At 30.8% G+C, this 6,665-nt stretch overlaps 1 long non-coding RNA gene across 1 annotated transcript in view; it reads right to left on the reverse strand.

The window, feature by feature from the left end:
- The window catches only part of LOC127874693 (uncharacterized), a 228,251-nt gene extending 223,555 nt beyond the window's left edge, over positions 1–4,696 (reverse strand). Inside the window, exon 1 of the long non-coding RNA XR_008047052.1 lies at positions 4,681–4,696. This is a non-coding gene — a long non-coding RNA (uncharacterized LOC127874693). The remainder of the gene's footprint in view (positions 1–4,680) is intronic.
- Between the last annotated feature and the right edge of the window lie 1,969 nt (positions 4,697–6,665).

The raw sequence follows: 6,665 nt of genomic DNA on the forward strand, positions 1-6,665 counted from the left end.
GTTTTTATTTGATTGAATGTGATGTGATAGATACTCGATGCAAATAATAAATAGCGATGATGAGAGTGGACATCCTTGTCGAACCCCTCGTTCGATGTTAAAACTGTTTGAAAAGAAGCCATTGTTAATGATTATACTGTTAATATCGGTATAGAATAGTTTGACCCATTGAATGAGACTTTCACCAAAGTTCATATTTTCTAAGCAAGAGAACATAAATGAGTGATCAAGCGAATCGAATGCCTTTTCAAAGTCTGCAAAGAATATTAGACCAGGATTATTTGAATTGTTGAAATAGTTTATGCATTCTTGGATAAGACGAACGTTTTCACCAATGTAACGTCCTTTTATGAAACCAGATTGAGATTTTGAAATGATTGATGGTAATATTTTTTTAACTCTGTTTGCTATACTTTTAGTTGCAATTTTATAATCATTGTTTAGTAAACTAATTGGGCGCCAGTTCGATAAGGATTCTAAGTTTTTTCCAGGTTTTGGAATGAGTGATATTATACCTTGTTTTTGAAGCGTAGTTAAGTTTTCATTATTATATGAATAGTTTAGTGAATTAATTAAATGTGTTTTGATATCATTCCAAAATATTTTATAAAACTCAATGGTGATACCATCAGAACCTGGACTTTTGTTATTTTGCATTTCTCTTAGTGCTAATCCACATTCATATTCATTTAGTAATCCGTCACACAATAGTTTTTCTTCTTGATTTAAAGCGTGTTGTGTATTTTTAAAAAGGGTGTTATTTTCAACATTTTTTCGTTTATAGAGGGTTTCGAAAAATAAACGCTGTTCTTCTAGTATTTCAGTTCTGTTTGTTATATCTTTGCCATTGACTACTAATTTGTGTACAGTTTTTTGTTCACTTCTACGTTTTTCAATGTTTGCGAAGTATTTTGTGTTTTTTTCATTGTGTTCAACATGCTGTGCACGCGCTCTTAGTAGTATTCCATTGAGTTGTGTATGATAGATTCCATCTAATATTTGTTTTTTTAAAGTTATTTCATTTTCAATGTCGGTGGTATCATTTGTGTTTGTTTGATGCAATTGTTTTTCAAGTGTTTCAATGGTTTTGATGGTTTCAGTTTCAAGTTTATGTGTTTCTTTTTGTTTAAATGATGTGTATCTAATTGTTGTATTACGTATATTTCCTTTAATTACTTCCCATAAGGTGTTTGGGTTTGCATCTTTATTATTTTGAACTGTATTCAATATTTCCTGTTTTATTTGTGTTTGATATTGTGTATCTAATAAGATGCTGTTGTTAATTTTATAGTATCTTGGGCCTCTTTCAGGTTGTATATTGTGCAGTTTAAGTTCAACTAGAGAGTGGTCAGTCATAAATCCTGGTTTTATGTTACATGTGTCAATAATGTTGCAAATAGACTCAGAAATTAAAAAATAGTCTAATCTACAAAATATTGTTGGTTTTGTGTTTGAGTGCCAGGTGAATTTGCTTTCATTTGGATATACTGTGCGCCAGATGTCTATCATATTGTAGTTTTCAATTATGTTATTTAAAATGATTCTATTTTTAGGATGGGTATAAAGGTTTCCTTTCTTTTTATCTATTAATGGGTTCAGGACAGTATTGAAATCACCACCGATTATAATGTTTTTATCTTGGTTATTAATTATAAAGGATTGTAATGTTTCGTAAAATGTGGAATCATCTATGTTAGGACCATAGATGTTGATTAATGTTAATTGTGTTTCATGTATTTTGATATCTATACTTGCTAGTCTGCCAATTATTATTTCGTTAAAAGATTCGACTGTGATCCCTATATTGTTTTTAATTAGAACGGCAATGCCTTGTTTATTATTATGTTGTCCACTGAGATAGATGTCTCCGTCCCATTCATCTTTTAAGGTTTGTGCTAGAGTATGTGTCAAGTGACATTCTTGTAGTAGGCATACACTATATTTTTTTTCGTCTAACCATTTCAATATTTTTATTCGTTTATTTGTGTTATTAAGCCCTTTTACATTCAAAGTACATATTTTAATCATTTAAAGAGGTGGAGGGTGATCTAAATGATAGTTTGTGTGTGATTGGTTTGTGTGTGATTGTCCAGTTAGTTTCTATTTTTAAATATGTCCAGTTGCTTTCCATTATAAGACATAAGATGTACATACATACAAGCAGAAAAAGAAAACAAAAAATATGGAAACATGAAGATAAATGTTCCATAGAAATGAAGAAGTATGAAAAATAATGACAAAAGTGAGAGAGAAAAAAACAATAAACAACTAGTCTCAAATAGAGACACAAAAAGCGCACTTCCGTACACTGTAAATACACAAAAATGAAATAGATATAATTAATAATAAAGAATAAAACAGAACATATGCGATTCAGTGTAAAGTTAACATAGGACATTTCATATCCGAATATTAATGTTTTATTGCTTAGCTATTGTATAATTTCTTAAAATATTTAGAAGTAGATGTTAAAAGTTAATCAGTTAACATTTGAATTATTTTATTTTTTAAAGGGTACTTGAATAATATTTAAGAGTTTATAAGCGAGGTCGTTTTACATGTCATGTGCACACAACAATTACATAGTAATACTCATATGTTGTAACAATATATTTTTATAATATGATAAATGAATCTGGTTAAACAAAAGTTGGTTATATGCATTGGACAATGACATATACGACATCAAGGATTATAGTCATATTCAACAGCAGTTTTTATCAAGAAGCTGGTAAATAGTTTTTAGAGAAACAATTAAAATCAGGCAAACATAGGATAAACATAATCATAAGCACACAACAATTACATAGTAATACTCATATGTTGTAACAATATATTTTTATAATATGATAAATGAATCTGGTTAAACACAAGTTGGTTATATGCATTGGACAATGACATATACGACATCAAGGATTATAGTCATATTCAACAGCAGTTTTTATCAAGAAGCTGGTAAATAGTTTTTAGAGAAACAATTAAAATCAGGCAAACATAGGATAAACATAATCATAAGCATAAATTTTATAATAAAATAGGTTTTTGCTTTCTATAGAGATGGTTGTTTACATGTGGATTAAGGTCTTATACTGAAAGCGTTAAATTGCAAGTAAACAATGTAGATACTATTGATTATTTTGCATAAATTTATTTTTATAAATGCCTGAATTAGTTTTTGTGAGAAACATAATGATATACATTCTCCTGACAAAGCCTAAGTGTGACAACCATGCTACTTTTATTTCCTATATGAATTTTATAAGCCATTTATTATTTCTGGTGTTTGATGTAAATTTTATTAATATAAACTTTCAGGGGAAATCAATAATTTCACAAGAAAAGACGTTTCTTTACTAAATGTGTAGCTAGTATACTTTAGAAAAAGGATTGAATACTCTGGCCAATAATGTTGAATCATACAGTGAAATTTAATATAGCATCTCACTTTCATAGAACACTTTAAAAAAGCTTCATGTGAAAAACGAAAATGAAGCAATTGTATAGAAAAATGATGACAGAAGTTGAATAGTGTTAAATGAAAATATAAGAGATGATCTTAGCTTTACCACTTCCAATACCTTCAAACTTTAGTATTTATCACAGTAAACCCTTAAATGAAATCTTTTTGTGTGTGAAGGTATCTAAGTGCATACATTATTTTTCAAAGGGGACACTGAATGACTTGGTATTGAAATAAGGATTTACAATAAACAGTTTTATATTAATAAATATTGTTATTTTACACACACACATACACATAAAGACCTTAAAATAGCACTTTCATTATGGGAAACTTATTGTCTAATTACATGAGTAACAAATGATATAATCCTGACTTCAAACAGTAACTGCTTTGATGAAAATCTGATCATCAACTTTGTTTGCATATTCATTTAGAGCAAATAATTACATGAGCAAGTGTGTATACATAAACAGAGAGTTTGAAATAAACAAAACACAATTGTGCATAAAGGTTTCTGTAAGGAAATCAATGAAAATAAGATCATTAAATTTGTTTGTATACTCAGTTTCAGCAAACAGACACACAAACGCATGCATATAAATAAACATAAAGTTTGCACAAAAAATACATCATGTGCATAAAGGATTTTGTAAGGATATCAATTAAGATCATAATGTCAAATTCGTTTGCATATTCAATTTCAGAAAAAAACAAGATGTGTTTGTGAAACGCAATGTCTCCCTATATGACGTTTGACCTTAAAGGATGGCCTTGACCTTGACCCTTCACCACTCAAAATGTGCAGCTCCTTGAGATACACACGCATTTCAAATATAAAATTGCTAGCTTCAATATTGCAGAAGTTTTCATAAAATAAGCAATTTGGGCCACATAAATTTGACTTCTGACCTTGAAGGATGACCTTGGCCTTGACCTTTCACCACTCGAAATGTGCAGCTCCATGAGATACACATGCATGCCAAATATCAAGTTGCTCTCTTCAATATTGCATAAGTATTCATAAAATAAGCGTTTTGGGCCACATATATTTGACCTCTGACCATGAAGGATGACCTTAGCCTTGACCTTTCACCACTCAAAAAGTGCAGCTTCATAAGATACACATGCATGCCAAATACGAAGTTGCTATCTTCAATATAGCAAAAGTTATTGCAAAATGTTAAAGTTGGCGCAAACCAACCAACAGATCAACCAACCAACCAACAGACCAACCAACAGACTGGGCAAAAACAATATGTCCCCCCACTACTATAGTGGGGGACATGAAAAACACATGAACACAAGCATATACACAAAAGAGAGTTAGCACACATAAAACAACAGACACATGCATACAGGACATTACTAGGATATTAAAGTGTTGTCAAGAACACTCGGCATGATATGTCAAAACAGGAAATTTATAAAAACACACATCAGGTTTATTATATACAAACAGCTTGAACACAAGCATATATACATACAGAGAGTAAGCACACAAAAAACAATATCATATGCATAAATGACAATATTAGGATATCAAAGTGTTGTCAAGAACACTCAGTATGATATGTAAAAAAAAACAGGCAATTTATAAAAACACATATCAAGTTTATTTTATACATTATTTTGTTTAATTTTCTGTGACAATATAATCTACATTGAACTATGAACATATTTTGGGAATTATTTGAACATTCTTAACATAAAAACTCACTTTTTATTTTTAATTAGTTACGAGGAATATCAGAAGTAATATGGATAATCAGTTCATGTTGGTTCAGCATCTTTAACTGTAATATTATTTCTATACTATAATTCTTATTTAAATGACTGAGGTAAAGTTTTGTTTTGACTACTTTGACAAGAGAAAAGTAAAATAGACAGGTCATATTCCCACTGATCCGAATTAAAAAACAACAACTCAGAGCCTGGTATACGAAGATCAAAACATAAGTCAACATCAAGATAAAACAAATCTCTGTAAGTGAATAGTATTTTGCCAACAAAGATGTCATAAACGTTAAATATTAAGGCCTTTAAGTGAAACTTTATTTGCATGTATTCATGATTTTTTTGTTAGAAAGGGGCGTAACTGTGTTAGCAGAGGAAAGCTCTTAAGCACGTGCGTAGCATGATAGGTAGCTATACTTGGAATGAAAGACACAGTATGTTATGTATCGATATTATATTTAAACATTATTGTATATTATTTAAATTACATGCTAAGTTTTACCCGATAGATTGGTACTAATTTCTGAAAGACATCGTAGGAGTATACTCCATTTGTTTAATGTTTATTTTACAATATTTAACGTTATTGTATATTATTGTATATTATGATTTTTTATTGTAAATTATTGTATATGATATATTATTTGCTAAATACATCTGTTAATTTACACGCAATTAATTAGTAATAATTTCTGAAAGACATCATGGGAGCATACTTCTTACATGGACATATATACACATTGTTTAATCGGTTGATACACGCATGTGATAGAGAAACAAATAAAAATAAACAAGATGCACAGTTTCTACAAATTATTTACGGTTTGATGGTACCCTGGATCTTTGACCATCGGGGTTTTCAACACAGTCGGAGTACAGTTTTTTTTTTGGCCAAGGCTTTTCCAACCAGTTTTTGAACTCTGAGTGTTTAATTTGCGTTGCATTTTGATTTCCTTTAAACAACGCAAATATTTTCCCTTCGAACGACCACGACTTTTCAACGGTGTCAGGCTGCTTTAGTCGCACGGATGCCAACACCTCTGCATTTAATTTCGTAAGGTCTTCATTTACATAAATTCCAGACCCTTTGAATAATTTTGCCTTTTGTAGTATATCAATTTTTGTCTGTCTCCTCACGAACCTTACAATTACAGGCCGATTTGAGTTGGGTCTGAACTTTCCGAGCCTGTGCGCTATGTCTATGTCATAAGGCTGAATTGGGATTCTCAAATGCGAGTTTACTAGCTCGACGATTTTTTGTGTCACAAACATGGAGGATTGACGGTCCTGGTCCTGTGGAACACCGGCTATTCTGATGTTATTCCGCCGGCTATACTGTTCAGTGTTGTTTGCGAATTCTTCGTGGTTAAGTGTGTCACAGGGCTGTTTGTTCCCTAAAGCTGCGTTTTGCGATTTTAGATCTTCAATCTGTTTGCTTTTTGATTCGCTTTCCTTTTTAAGCTGCTCA

The sequence above is a fragment of the Dreissena polymorpha genome, chromosome 3 (assembly GCF_020536995.1).
Source record: "Dreissena polymorpha isolate Duluth1 chromosome 3, UMN_Dpol_1.0, whole genome shotgun sequence".
NCBI lineage: Eukaryota > Metazoa > Mollusca > Bivalvia > Myida > Dreissenidae > Dreissena > Dreissena polymorpha.